Source organism: Enhydra lutris, unplaced genomic scaffold, assembly GCF_002288905.1.
Source record: "Enhydra lutris kenyoni isolate GAN:26980312 unplaced genomic scaffold, ASM228890v2 scaffoldscaffold113, whole genome shotgun sequence".
Taxonomy (NCBI): domain Eukaryota; kingdom Metazoa; phylum Chordata; class Mammalia; order Carnivora; family Mustelidae; genus Enhydra; species Enhydra lutris.
The window spans coordinates 580777-596943 of NW_019154197.1; the positions used below are offsets into that span (position 1 = coordinate 580777).

Below are 16167 nucleotides of genomic sequence, written 5' to 3' on the forward strand. Positions count from 1 at the left end.
TCAGTTTAAATGCATGCTGCTAAGTAAGTGAATAAAGCCAATCTGAAAAGGCTACACACTGTATGATTTCATTTCTATGACATTCTGGAAAAGGTAAAACTGTAGAGATGGTAAACAAAAATGCTGTTAAAAGGTAGCTATTGGGGTGCCTGGGTGGCTCAGTGGGTTAAGCCTCTGCCTTTGGCTCAGGTCGTGATTCCAGGGTCCTAGGATAGAGCCCCACATCGGGCTCTCTACTCAGTTGGGAGCCTGCTTCTCTCTGTCTCTCTACCTGCCTCTCTGCCTACTTGCGATCTCTATCTGTCAAATAAATAAATAAAATCTTTAAAAAAAAAAAAAAGGTAGCTGTTCAGGGGTGTCTGTCTGGCTCAGTCCGTAGAGCATGTGACTCTTAATGGAGCTGTGGGTTTGAGGCCCACATTGGGTGTAGAGATTACTTAAAAACTTTTTGGTTTTAAGAAAGTAATGGGGTACCTGGGTGGGGGACAACATTATTAATGTATTTAACACCACTGAAGTGTACACTTACAAATGGTTAAGGTAATAATTTTATGTCATGTATATCTTATCACAATAAAAAAATTTTAAGGCAAAATAAAAAAGAGATAGAAAGACTTCCTGGTGGTCCTCTGGTTCCTAGTGTAGCTCCCCATGGGGCCCAGTGGTACTTCCTGTCTGAGTTCAGTGAGCTATCAGAACTTCTCTACAAGAATTGCTTTTGGCTTAAGCCATAGGTAGCAAGGATCCCTGCTTTACAGACGCATGCTCTGGAAGACACAATGTATGCATATGTATCTCAGTATTTCAAAGACGTTAATGCTTATTGAGTGATCTACCACTGGGCTCCCATGGGCATAGCCTCTGTGCAGTGTCAGTGCCAAGAAACCATCAGGCAAGTTTAATTTTCAATCAAGTCCATATTTCTTAAAATTCCTTTCCTCCCTTCCTTTTCACTCTCTACCACTCTCTTACCCAGCAGTGTCCCCAAAACATCTTTCTCCCTGCTTTGCTTTGAGCTCCCTGCCAAAAATCCTCTCCCAAGCTTTCTTGGGCTCTCTCTCTTCTTCCCTAACCTTCTCCTCCTGCTGATTTTTCTTCCATCCAGCCTGTCTAGTACTCCTCCCACTGACTATCACTCAGGTGTGAAGCAGGAAAGGAATGTCTGAGAACATTGGCCAGAGGACAAGTAGAGGGTCAGAGGTCAGGCAGAGGGAACATTTTGTTAAAGGGCAAGAAAAAACACATACACTAGATACAAAACATATAATTAGTAATAACATACTAATTATACACTTTTCTGACTAAAATAGAAACCACAGTTTATATTTTATCAGTTTATATTTTAAAAGGCCAAGCACAGAAGCTTTACTATGACAGAAACATGAGCTATAGAGGTACCCAAGAGGTCTTGAGTATTGCTTGAACAAACCACTATTGCTTAAACAAACCAAGACTTAGAGGCTTAACACAGCTATTTATCATTATCTCTCAGGAATCTGTAGATTGATTCAGCTCATCTGGGTGTTCCTCCACATACTCTGGTGTTGCTGCATTTAGATAAGAACTGGGGCTAGAATCTCCTGAAGGTTTGATGGGGCTGGGTGTACAAGATGGCGTCTTCAGCTCATGTCTGAGGTGGCCACTCTTCCCTCATGTGCCCTCTCTCTCTGATGGGATAGCCTGCTTCCTGGGTGTTCAGGGCTGAGAGAGGCAGGAAGAGAGGCTGCCAGCCAGTAAGTGCTAAGTCCCCCATCCCTTCTGCTGTCTTCTATCGATCAAAGCAGTCATAGAGCCCATGCACATTCAAGGGGGATTCCACCTCTTGATGGAGAAGGGAGATATGGTCAGGGCCATCTTTGGAAAATACAGTCTATTGCAGATGGTGTAAAAGTTATATGTTTAAATAAGAAGCAAATATTCCCTACAGTTAAGGATAATCCAAATAAAATGAACAGGAGAAACTTTATGAAATGTCAAACCAAAGGAAACCCTCCCCATCAAAAAGTGTCAGAAATCTTAATTCTGGTCAGTCCAGGTCCTTTGCCAGAGGTGAACACTCTTAAGCCAGAAGGCGGAAATGGGCAAAAACACGTGTTAGACTTGGTGGACATGCCAAAAGAGTAAGATAGTAAGTCATAGTTGAAATCCCAACTCAACTTAAACTGAGTTCCTCTGTGATGCCAGGGTCCACGTTGTCTATCCACTAACCATGTTTTGCAGACATATTCCAAGGAGATTGCTTCACTAGGGGAAATTTCTCCCATACCATCATCCCATGACACTCTGTTCTTCCTCACCTGTGATTCATTCAGCCCTTGTCTTCCCCACATCCCGAACTCTCTCACTGCCATTCCTGTATCATGAGGGGATTTCTGGAGTGTTCCTCTGTCCTGGCAGTTTAACTCTGCATTTTCATTGCAACTTTCTCAAGGAAAAGTAGATTATTCTCTCACACTCCATGTACCTTAAGTTTAGAAGGTGAGTTTGCCCTTGTCCATGCTCCGCATTACTACTGGAGGACTTTAAGTGGTTTCTCCTTTTATTCAAAACAAAAGAAAGCAAAAAGCAAGGTGACTTCTCTTGAGGTTCATACCATTTGGGCAGGCCACTCTGTCTACCGCTTCTGATCTGTCATCTCCACAAATCCCAGTCAGTCCTGATCTCTCATTTTGAAACCCTAACACCTGACTCCCAGTCTTCCTTTAAGATGACTTTGTATCTTGTCATCATTCTGTTTGTCTGGAAGAGCCATGAATTATACCTGTTTCTTGTGTTCTCATCCAGTTAGCATTCTGCTACTCTGAGAAGTGGCTCAGGCTCAACAGTAAATTGTGGGCTGCCCTAATCCTGGATGACTTAAACAGTTACCTGGGATGACATTTATAACCCCTTGGCCTCTCTTTCCTTGATCACCTCAGCCACCCAAACCTATGGTCACATTCTGGACATTGTGAGCTCCCATAATCTCAGTGCCTCCAGAAGCAAAATTCAATCTACCTACCTTCTGAACACAACAACCTATCCTTACCCATAACAACTAAACTTTCTCCAAACCTATGCAACCTAGTCCTGCAGGAGAATCACATGACTGAGCAGATTACTTACACCATCACTGTCGATTTCAAATAGTTTCTCAGGCTGTTTCTGGAAATCTCATGAAATTTTTCTGGTCAACTCACTCTCCCATTCTCTGCAAGGACCTTGTCAAACTTTTTCCAGCTTCCCTAATTTAGGGCAGTCTTTGATAGTCCCTCCTATCTCACTCCCAGCAGAGGGTTCTACTTCTTTTCTTACTTTACAAAAGAAAATAGTCTTTAAACTAGAACTTCTGCATCTCACAGCTATCAAAAAGAAGAAAATTCTTGTCAACTCCAAACCCACCCTCCTTCCTTTCTGGTAAAATAGAGGATATCTTATTTCTCTTTTTTAAGGACCAAACAATACAATGGGAAAAAGACAGTTTCTTCAGTAAATGGTCATGGGAAAACTAGACAGCCACATGCAAAAGAAGGAAGCTGGACCACTTTCTTATACCACACACAAAAATAAATTCAAAATGGATTTAATGTGGAACCTGAAACCATAAGACTCCTAGAAGAAAACATGCAATAAACTCTTGGACATTGGCCATAGAAATGTTTTTTTGGGCTCTGTTTCCCAGGCAAAGGAAACCAAAGCAAAAATAAACTATTGGAACTACATCAAACTAAAAGCTTCTGCACAGTGAGGGAAGCCATCAACAAAACCAAAAGGCAACCTACTGAATGGAAGATGTTTGCAAATGATACATACAATAAAGGATTATTATCCAAAGTACCTAAGAACTCATGCAACTCAACACTAATAAAACAAATAATGCAATTTAAAAATGGGCAGAGGATCTGAACTGACATTTTCTGAAGAAAAATAGAGGGCCAACAGACACATGAAAAGATGCTCAATGCCACTAATTATCGGGGAAATACAAATCAACACCACAGTGACATATCACTTCACACCTGTCAGAATGGCTAGAATCAAGATGAGAAATAAAAAGTGTTGGCGAGGATGTGGAGAAAAGGGAACACTTGCATGCTGTTGGTGAGGATGTTAATTTGTCCAGCCACTCTGGAAAACAATATGGAGGTTCCTCAAGAAATTAAAAAAAAAAAGAAAGAAATACCCTATGATCCAGTAATTCTACTTCTGGGTATTTGCCAGATGAAAATGTAAACACTAATTTGAAAAGATATGTACATCCTTCTGTTTATTACAGCATTATTTGCAATAACCAAGACATGGAAGCAACCTTAGTGTCCATCAGTAGATAAAGATAAAGAAGATATGGTATATACATACAATAGAAGATAACTAAGCCATAAAAATGAATGAAATCTTGCTATTTGTAATTATAGAGAGGGACACAAAAAGTATTTTAGTAGGTAAAACAAGTCCAACAGAGAAAGACAAATTTCTTATGATTTCCCTGATATGTGGAATCTAAAAAAAAAAAAAAAAAATGAACAAAGAAAATACAAAAACAGACTCATAAATACAGAGAACAAACTGATAGTTGCCAGAGATGAGGAGGTAGAGGGATGGGTGAAATTGATAAAGGCAATTAAGAGGTACAAACTTTGTTATAAATTAAGTAAGTCCCAGGAATGAAAAGGACAGCGTGGGAAATATAGTCAACAATACTACAATAATTTTGTATAGTAATGGGGGTAACTACACTTACCATGGTGAGCATTTTGTAATATATATAATTGTCAAATCACTATGTATGACTTGTACTATGAACACCTGAAACTAACATAATATTCTACATAAACTCTATTTCAGCTTCAAAGAAAAAAAGAACTTAAGAACTTTTCATCATCAGTTATCTCTACTCTCTTTAACATTTAACCTTGCTCTTCCTTCTCTTGGAATGTCTTTCCAAATCCTGGAAGGGCTGCCCCTTCCATTACTTTGCAAAGAGGTATTGGCTGCCCACTCTTCCATTCCTATTAAGTTACTCCGTTTGCTGTACTTGACTTTCTATATAGTACTGACTGTTCAGAACCTTCCTATGACTTCCCATCTCACAGTGAAGTCCCTACCATAGCCAGAAAGGACACACATGATTGGGCCACAATTTCCTCTTTGATCTCATATACCACTTGTCTCCCTCTCACTCTGCTCTGTCCATATTAGCTTACTTGCTGTTCTTCCAGCATCTCAAGTGCCTTCCTAACCCAGAGCCTTTGAATATTGTCATCCAAAAATCCACATGAATTAATCTCTCATGTCATTTAGGTCTGGCTCTTCAAGTGACACTATCAGAAAGATCTTCCTTGATAATCCTAATTAATGCAACGGCTCCATCCCCACTACTAACACCCTCACCTTTTAATTCCCTTCAATATACTTCTATTACTTAACATATTAAATATTAACTTGCTTTCTCCCATCTTGAAAGTACCATCCACCAGAGCAGGAACTGTTTTCTTCACAACTATTTTCATTGTTCTTAGATGAGTAGGTAGGTGCCTAAAAGGTTTTTTTTTTTTTTTTTTTTACTAAATAAATGACGGAACTATCTTAATTTACCTAATTATTTTACACGTCTAATGTATGTCTTTGTACCTTCACCACCTTCCCCACATAAAAGCCCTTGAGGACACAACTGTATAGGGGAAGAGGAGGTTAATTCAACCACATTTACAAATCCTAACTGTTTTTAACTTCTGTATTTTCAGATCTCCCCACCCTCAGGAGGCTTCACTTCCAGAGTCTCGGGTTAGTTCCAGTCAGTCCTTCGCTATTACAAATCCTGTGGCCAAGAATGGGCGTGGGTATTGCAAAACTTCTTGTCATCACTCTACTGTCCTAATACATTCCTAAAAGTGGGATTTCTGGATCAAACGGTAACTGCATAGACAAGTTTAATAGCTATTGCTGAATTCGCCTCCACGGGATTCACACGATTTTGGATTTCCACCAGCGATGTGTGTGAGCCCCCGGTTTCTTTACAGCCTCACCCGCCAACTCAGTGTGGTTAAGCTTTGGGGGCGGGGGTGAGGTGGTTGCCAATCGGACAGTTGAGAAATGGGCTGAGCCGAGAAGGCCCTTCCCCACCAGACCCCCGACGTCCGATGCCCCCACCCCGGGGTCGGGCAGACACCGGCCCCCGGGCGAGCGCGTCCCTGCGGACTGGCGGGCTGACGCGCAGGCGCGGGGTTGCTCTGCGCCGCACTCCCGCGCCAAGTCCCCCAAGGGTGGGCTCCGCGCGGGGCGGGAAGCTCCGGCCTTGCTCAACTGGCACGAAAGAGGAAGCGCAGAGGGGCTGAAGTAAGCACTTGGGAAGGCCGTTGCAAAAGAGGTCAGGGTCTCGGGCTTCTGAGGAGCCGTGCTCTGGCCACACCCCCTTAGCCACTAAGGAGCGACGAAGAAAGATCAATTAGCGAGGGGGATTCTCAGAGAAGGGGGCGCGCGTGGGGGAGGGGCGGGAGAGGAATGCCCAACTTTTCCCAGAACTTAAACTCCCCCCCCCCTTTAAGGGTGCGGTGTAAAGGAGGAGAAATAAGGGAAATGAGGCACAGACCCGATGAGTTGGGAAAAGCAGCCCCCGAGAGTTAGGAGCCTTCATCCACGCGTCCTCCCGCGGCTGTGCCTCCAACCGGGCGTCCCCGTTGCACCTCGATGCAAAGCGGCGCGGAGGGCGCCACACGTCTGCGCGCTGCGTGGGAAGGGCAGGGCTGACACCACTTCCTCCCCGAGGCGGCGGACCTGAACCCGGGTGGAGCCCAGTGGAGCCCCCGCGCCTTCCCTGCCGCTGCTCAGCTCCCGGCCCCGAGCCCCGCCCGCGGTCGCGTCCGCGCAGAGTCCCAGCTGAGTTCCCGCGGAGCCGTCAAGGTAAGCGGCGCCGGCCGCTCCGCGCGCCCTGCGAGCCTCAGCCGGGTCCCTCGGGGCAGCGGCGGAACCATGTGTCCCGTGGGTCTGGTCCCAGCTCCTGGCCGTGGCCCCGGAGAACTCGCGCCCTCCGCTTGGCCCTCGAGGGGAGCGCGTACCCGGGGTCCCCTCTGCTGACTTCAGCCCTGGACCCAGCTACGCGGAGGCGGGGGGGAAGGTTGGGGCACGGGCTGCTCTTCTCCGAGTCCTCTTTTATCACTCTTGAGTGGTTTCCTGCGCAGAAAATTGCTTCACGGACAGACGGGGAACCTAAGCCTCGCCCGTGCAGCAGCCCAGGAGCCCCCAACCTGACCCCTTGAAAAGCTTGCCTGGGGGGCATTTCAGGGCACTGTAGGTTCAGTGCAAGTCGTGTGAGAATTTGAGAGAGCCAATCGCAGTCGGACGTGTCTTAGGGTGTTTCCTGACTTTAAAACTTTTGGACGACTGTTCTTTTCTTTTTAAAAACATCTTTACCAGTGATTGGCCTTTTCACTTGAAAATAAGATAGAAGAACGATTTGGACACCAGAAGTCAGTCTCTTAATTTGGCTTGGAGTGAATGTCCAGAGTGCCATTTTACAGTATGAAGGAAACTGAGTAGGATGTCGTATCTGGGAGTCCCCCTGAAGACTTTGCCCCCTGCACCCCTGATTTTCCCTGTGGGGACGTATTTCTTATTTATACCATTGTGGAACATCAAACATGTAGTTTCTTAGAGTGGTACCACTCAGAGTAAAGTGGTTCCAAAAGGACTTTTTTTAAAAAATTTCTTTATTTATTTGACAGAGAGAGAAATCACAAGTAGGCAGAGAGCTAGGCAGAGAGAGAAGGGGAAGCAGGCTCGCCACTGAGCAGAGAGCCCGATGTGGGGCTCAATCCCAGGACCCTGGGATCATGACCCGAGCCGAAGGCAGAGGCTTTAACCCACTGAGCCACCCAGGCGCCCCCCAAAAGGACTTTTAATGTGTTACTAAGAGAAAGAGAAAAGGGGTAACCGAGGAAGGTAACATAGGGGAAAGGTACATGAGTTTATTACTCCCCGGGATATTATTTCTGGCTACAAAATGCGGTTTAAATAAAGGCAAGGGTACTTAATTCCTACTACTAATTCTCAGTTCTAGGCCTCTGAACAGGAATTTCAGAAAAGAGAGCTTTTGTCCACTGGCAATTTTCCCTCTGGCCTCACTGAAATAGTCTTACAGTTAAAGACTGGCTAGCAAAATCCACAGAAATCTGCCAAGAAATCTTCTATAATGTCTTCCGGTGGTATTTCCTGCCTGTTCAATATGTTGTGAAAGATCTCAGGAATATCATGTCATCTTGAGCCTGTTAATACTTAATAATTTTCACACTGATACTAATATTTGTGTCTTTGTTGCGTCCTTGGAAAATTTGGATTATAGCTCCATATATGCCTGTAGCTAGACAAGGGTGACTTTGATTTAATTGCTTTAACCTCCCTGGACCTGAGATAACTTATTCGTAAAGTGAGATTGTTGGACTAGAGGATGTCTGTCATTACAGCAGCAGTTGGAGAACTGTTATAGTTCTTTGAATTTGTCTTGTCTGATATGCTGGCAAAGTTAGAATTGCTGATCACACAGAAAAGAACAGAGAAAATGATAATGACAACAGATTTGTTTTTTAAAGATTCTATTTATTTATTTGACAGAGAGAGATCGCAAGTAGGCAGAGAAGCAGGCAGAGGGAGGGGGGAAGCAGGCTTCCTGCTGAGCAGAGAGCCCAACACACAGGGCTGGATCCCAGGACCCTGAAACCATGACTGAGCCAAAGGCAGTGGCTTAACCCACTGAGCCACCCGGGCGCCCCATGATAACAGATTTTGCTAGAGTCTAAAATATCAACATTTTTGAGGCCTTTTGTTTCTAAGAAGTTCCTCTATAAAAATAGTCAATTTTGAGTCTGTATGTAAGATGGCAGATTTCCATTCTGTTGGAAAACTGAGATGGGGAATTGATGTGCTCAGGCTTGGGCAGGTGGATATTAAATTTCAAAATTCTCCAATTATTATTTCCAAGAAATATAACTTTATAATATAGATTATTTTATGATTTAGTTACTTTAAATCTTAAACACAGTACTTGGTTATGTAGTGTCCATTAATTGTTTCGCATTTATATATCCTAGGAATTTATACCAATCACCTACTTTTTTAATCTTTTTTTACTTATAATTAAGAAGTTCTAAGTATTTTCATATTATTATTAGAATGAGCTATTTATAAAATTTATTGCCAAAATGTCTCTGTTTGATATGCTACTCTGAATTTCTTCAAACCATACTACTTTCAAAATCATTATTATTTTCAGTTACTTCTAAATCCTCTTCTATCCTATTTTAATTATCTTTACATCCAAAACCTTTTAGTGAATCCACAATCTTATAATAAATTAACCTGGCATTTCATAGTTTACCACAACAAAATATTTTCCATTTTAAATACCTCATGAGTTAATTTATAGGCAATAGAAGGATCTTAGTAATTCTTGCCTCAAAATAGAATAATTCTTGGGGCGCCTGGGTGGCTCAGTGGGTTAAGCCTCTGCCTTCGGCTTGGGTCATGATCTCAGGGTCCTGGGATCGAGTTCTGCATCAGGCTCTCTGCTTAGCGGGGAGCTTGCTTCCCCTTCTCTCTCTGCCTGCCTCTCTGCCTATTTGTGATCTCTCTCTCTCTGTCAAATAAATAAATAAAATCCTTAGAAAAAAAATTGAATAATTCTTATTAACATAAGTAATATTTTAGTATATAAATATGTCTATATTTTATGTCAGTTCTGTCATCCTGTGTGGCAAGTAGCTTAAAGTTCAAGAAAAATATTATAAATTCAAGTACATAATAAATGCCAGGATTTGAAGTATTAGATTGGTACACTGATTGTATAGTCATGTGTACCTGTATTACAGTTATAGTTGTCATGGGAAACATGATTTGTAGGGGAATGAGCTACACTCAGTTTAATGGGCTAGACTGTACATGTGGCATGACAAGGTGGGGCCTATGGACAGCTTCTAGGGACTAGAGGATGGGACCTGCCACCGCCACATCCTCATTACCTAGCCAAATTCCTGGGACCATAGCTGGGACTCAAAAAGTGTTTGCTAAGTGTCTAGATAATATTAGTTCCCCTTCTGGGTTGTACCATCAAAATGTCACAGGTCCCTGACCTAGGCAGCCCCGTTGGTACCAGTCCTGAGGTCTGAGCAGGTAGAGATGGAGCATCACTCCAAGGAACCATTCCTTCCCAGCACACACTGTGAAGCTTGAATTCATGAAGCAGTTTCCAGATATTTCCTGAAGATTGACGATGCACTTGAATCATTAAGAATCATATAGTAAGAGCTATCTTCTTTCTTCTCTGTCAACTCGGTTTCCTCTTTATCACCAGATGATGATTGTAAATAAATAGTCTTTTTATTTAGCTTAGATTTTGGACCAGACTCTGCTAATTAATTAAGGTGTGTCATTACACTAATCCTCACATCCTGAGCCTATGCCGTTGTTATTATCATTGAGGAAATGGAAGCACAGAAAGGTTAAGAGGGTTACACAGAGAGTGAGAAGAGGAGTTGACCTTTGAACTGAGCTAGTCTTATACCAAAACCCTAGGAGCTGTCACAAGGACAGAACTCAAATGGTGAAAAAAAATGGGACCTTTCCTCAGTGAACTTCTAGTCTAGTTGGGTGGGGGGACATTAATGAGCAGTTATAGTTCTATTCATGACCAGAATTGTGTGCTGTGGAGGCAGATATCAGATCCCTATACCACAGTGGGGTCAGGGAATAGGGGAGGATGAAATGAAGGTAACCAAGGAACTTGCCTTGCTATAGTGGGAAGACAAGATATTATAATCACTTGTGAAGTTATTATCTTTATATATGTCTTCTGAAAAAGTAATCTGCTTTGGCAGCCATCACATGTTTTCATTTTTATCTTATTCTCATCCCTCTTGATAGCTTGCTGGGTTGATTTAATCAATAAAGCAATGAGTCTAATTTTTTTGTTGTTTCTGCTGGGGACCTTTCTGATTTGATCTCTTATCACGGACTCATCAGTGAGATGGTTATGGGCTCGGGGAGGGTATAAGTGCTAAATCAACAGCAATTATGTTTCCACAAACTGGCTAGAAGTTTTATGCCCAGAGAGCTATATCATATCAAACTGGGGGGAAAATAGTGGTAGTAGAATAAATAAGTGCTAGACTGGATTTATTTTTGTCCTTCTTTTTTTATTATGAAGTGTTTCACACATATAAAAGATGGTGTATAATGTATATGTAAATTATAATAATAATAATGATGCCAATACCTGGATACCTGTCACCCAGCTGAGGAAGTAAAATATTACCAGTGTATCTTCTGACTTCCTCCTAATTGCATTCTCCTTTTTTCTCAACAGACACAATCAGTATTGAGAATGTGTTGATTTTTTTTAAAAAAGCATTTAGAAAGCATGTATATGCATTTGTAAACATGTCAGACTGGGAATTAAGAGTACATTGGCACTTGGGAAACTGAGATTAGAATCATGCCACCATCTGTAGGCATGATTATAAATAGAGTGCCCTGTTAAGTGAAGACAACTTATTTTAAATAACATAAAAGCAAAGTGGCTTATAAATGATCAGGAGTAAGTACCATGGAAATAGTTAAGGGTTTATCTTAGTCATTACTGAAATGACCAAGATTCACCAGTGGATAACTATATCTTTTAAGGGTAATAAAGAATATTTAATTTAGGAATTGCTCCTTTTTTAATATTACTTAGATTTCTACTTTAAATATAATTCAGTCATTTGAAAAATATTTGCCAAGCACTGTTTCAGCACATGTTAGCGAACAGGAGAGGCAAAGGTCTCTGCATTTATGGAGTTTATATTCTAATGGAAAGATACAGACAATAGTCAGTAAACAAAATTAATAAGTAAATAATATAGGTAGTAATAAGTGAAAAGTGTCAAAAAAAGAGTTGAGCAAAGTAAAGTTGTAGTATGTATGTATTTATTTATTTATTTAAAGATTTTATTTATTTATTTGACAGACAGGGATCACAAGTAGACAGAGAGGCAGGCAGAGGGTGTGGAGGGAGCAGGCTTCCTGCTGAGCAGAGAGCCCGATGCAGGGCTCGATTCCAGGACTCTGGAATCATGACCTGAGCCGTAGGCAGAGGCTTTAACCCACTGAGCCACCCAGGCGCCCCAAAGTTGTAGTATTTAATAAGGTGGTCAGGCTTGGCCTCATTGGGTAGATACGATTTGAAAAAATTTTGATGGAGTTAACTAAGAGGCTGTGTGGGAGAACTGTGTTCCCAGCAGTGGGAACAGCCAGGGCCAAGGCTATAAGGCAAAGGTCTGCCTGGTGTATTCAAGAAACAAGAAGGCCCATGTGACTAAAAGGTATATGAACAGGAAGAGAGTAGCAAGAGGTGTGGTTGGAGAGGAACACAAAGAGGTGGCAGATCATGTAGGGTCTTGTGTCCCATTATAAGAATTTTCGCTTTTACTCTGAATGAAATTGAGGAGTGATTGTAGGATTCTGACGAAAGGAGTAGCATGATCTGACCATTTAAAAGGCTCACTCTGACTGCTCGAGAATAAGATGAACAAGTAAGGATGAAAGCCAGGAGCCTGTTAGGAAGCTTTGGGAATCACCATGTATTTTGAAGGTAGAGCCAACAGGTTGTGGGGTTTGAGAGAAAGAGGAGTCAGTGATGACTCCAAAGTCTTGGCCTAAACATCTGGAAAATGGAACTACCATCATTTGACAGGGGGAAGTTGGAAAGGAGATGGTCAGAAGCTCAGCTTCAGGTATGGATATGAAATATCAACTGGTAATAACTATGCACTTATTAGATAGGCTAAGGTCATTTAGGCTAAGTAGTTATTTGGGAAGATACTGTTATTTTGATTTTACAAAATTAGAAATGATAGTTTGAGAGTTAAAGAAATAGAACATAAAACCAGATTTTTTAGGTCCTACAGCTTTAACCATTCTTTCAAAATTTGCTGAAGAGGGAAGAAAAGAAAAAAAAAAAAACCTCGCTGAAAGGGCTGACCAATAATCTTTATTACACAGATAAGAACATAGTCAACTAATCAGTACTCTTCCACCTCTGTGAGACTCTAGACAAGGAAAATTATTTTTAATGAGTGGAAAAGCAAAAAATAGATACTAAAGATCACACATAAAGTGCTAACCAGTGACATGGGCATTATGTAATACAAGGTTTCTGTGATTGTGTTTAACAGAAGATTCTGAGGGACAAAGGATAGAGGCCTTTTCCAAAAAGATTCTTATCTCAACCAAAGGTTAAGATATTTATATTTTCAAAATCTAAGACCAAATTCAGAAGAGAGGGGAGCTTTCCTCTTGGCATGGCTGGATTTCAGACAGATGCAAGTGTTTGAGCAGGGCTAAAGGGTCACTAACAGCTGAAGAAGAATGTTAGATGACACCATTATAGTATTTGAAAAGCTGAAAGTACTTCCTGCTTCATTAAGAAGTAGACTAAAATGGTGATAATTTATACTTCATTTGTTCTGGCTATAACAGGCATCAAAACAGCATGGTTATGGAATGTTAGTATTTAGTGGAATGCTGCTTTAGAGGTCGATGACCGTTTAATAGACTGTTTTTCACCAGGCACAACTCCAGTTAATTGAAGTTAAGCTTCAATTAAGTTTATTAAGATTTCATCTCAAAAATAGAAGAAAGGGGGCGCCTGGGTGGCTCAGTGGGTTAAGCCGCTGCCTTCGGCTCGGGTTATGGTCTCAGGGTCCTGGGATCAAGCCCCGCATTGGGCTCTCTGCTCAGCAGGAAGTATGCTTCCCCTCTCTATCTGCCTGCCTCTCTGCCTACTTGTGATCTCTCTGTCAAATACATAAATAAATAAATAAAATCTTTAAAAAAAATAGAAGAAAGAATTCATTAGGGGTGAGGGGAATACCACAGATTTACAGTATATTAATTATGTTACTAATTAAGTAAATTTATCTAAGACTCTGTTTATAGTACAACATTAACAAACTCATTCATGCCTGCTAATAATATAAAATCCACAACTGACAGGTCAATGAACTGAGTAGCTTTAGGATATAGTATTAGTTTTTCTGGTTTTTTTTTTTTTTTTTTTTTTGAAGAGGATGGCTTCCTTCTGATTAAATTCCGTAAATGATATGGCTTAGCAAACCAAGACTATTTCTTAACATGCTTACTAATTCAGTGACATTATATTTACTGTATTGCAAGCAACAAACATAAATGAAGGTGCTCGGGCCGTGACTGTGGGTAAATGCAATGCAGTGCTGTAAACACATGGCTCATAAGACCACTAGTGAATACAGAAGCTGAAATTCCAAGGTAGCTCACTCCACTGACTATCAGAGCAGAGAAGCATCCCTCAAAGTGAGGCTTAGAGAGGGAGTACGGTTCTTACACATATCTTTGAGTTGCATGAAACTGCTCAAAATGCTGCAATCAGAATTTTATTTTATTTTTTCAGTTTCAACACACATCTATTGAAGGCCAACCATGTGCCCAGGGTGAAGGATATAAAACAGAATAAGATGTGGCCCCTGACCTCAAGAAGCTTCTAGTTGAGTGGGAGAGACAGGCCTGTAACAAACATGCATAAACAAATATGCAATGATAGGTGCAGAAATAATATGGTGAAGAAGGCACTATAGAGAAGAGATTAATGGGGGGTGACCAAGAGGCACTTTAAAGGATAATATAGGTATTTCCGGGTGCCCAGTGGAAGAAGGCCACCCGAGGCACATGTATGAAACAGTTTGGCAGTGCTGGAGCATAAAGTACAGTGGGAAAGGAAATGGGGCAATTCTGATTTAACACTTGGTGAGTAATATTCAAATTGGATTCATATGATACGGTCACCACAATCTACCATCTTTGAGTCAAACGTTTAGGCACTTGTAATAACAGAACTGTAGCTCTCTAGACCAGCCCTGTTCAATAGAACTATAATGCAAATCATATGTATAACTTCAAATTTTCAAGAAGCCACATTAGAAGCAGTAAAAAAAAAAAAAAATCACTAATTTTAGTAACATACTTTAATTCCTATATATCCCAAATCGTCACTTAGCTGATTAATATTAATTATACTAAATTGCACTAAGCTTAAGTAATACTAAAATTATTGGTGAAGTCGTTTGCTATTTTTCTTCATACCAAGTTTTTTAAACCAAACATACTTTACCCTGATAGCACATCTCCGTTTGAACTAGCCACCATTGAAGGGCTCAATGGCCTCACGAACTACCGGCTATCAAATTAGGTAGCGCAGCTCTAGATGATGGCACAATTATTGTTACCCTAACTATGTGCTGACTCTTCAGATGCATGGAGGATATTAGATGAATTACGAAGTAAGCTAAAGGGAAAAAGAAGGGAACAGCATTTTCTATTAGTACGGGATCTATCCCTGGAACCTGATTTTAATTCATATTTAAATCTGCTCTCAAATACTTTATTAGTCCTCTAGCAGCAAAAACAAACAAACTTAGATTATCTTGCTTACGTTCCTTTTTACTCTTTCTCTTCCCCTCCCACCCTATTTTTTGGATTCTGCCTAATACTAACAGGGACCGAAAAAGAATGGAAATAAATGGTGGAGCAGTATGCTCTAAACCCACATCCGCCAAAATGTGAACTGTTGCCCTGGGCGACGGTGGTTACCACCTCTCTCTCTGAACCACTGCCCCCCCACACACACACCCGTTTCCACCTACTAGTTCATAAGCATCAACAGCAACTCTCTTTGCTGTGGTTCCCAAGTCTAGAAATACACCTCCTGGGGGGTTCAGGGAGGGCAGGTAGTGATAAGATTTGGAAGATGGAGTTGTTTTGATTCATGGGTTTGGTATGAAAAAGCCTCAGGGATATTCTGATGCTCTCTCTTGTTCAGAATGGTTAAGAATCTCTGTCGTAGAAACAGTACTTACAGATGTCCTTCCCAGTGGCCCAGTCCTTTTAAAATGCCTGCTCGATGAAAAAATGGCAGTCCAGCTAAGGTTCTAGGTATACAGAAATGCAGCAAACAAAAGTACCCATCCAGTTGTGAACACGGGAATGTGTGTGTGAATATGTGACTGACATTTGTCTACTACTGTTTTAGAGAGAGAACGTAGTAATAAAAGTAACTATGATGTTGATAACAATAATAGCTGATACTATCACTTTCTATGCACCTGGCACCCTACTAAGCACTCTACA

The 16167-nt window shown here is 41.3% G+C and overlaps 1 protein-coding gene across 1 annotated transcript in view; it reads left to right on the forward strand.

Annotated features, from left to right (window-relative positions):
- Nucleotides 1-6501: 6501 nt before the first annotated feature.
- Nucleotides 6502-16167, forward strand: part of LOC111139709 (amyloid beta precursor protein binding family B member 1 interacting protein) — a 110762-nt gene continuing 101096 nt past the window's right edge. Inside the window, exon 1 of the mRNA XM_022492056.1 lies at nt 6502-6879. The gene's annotated coding sequence lies outside the window, so the exon portion shown is untranslated. The remainder of the gene's footprint in view (nt 6880-16167) is intronic.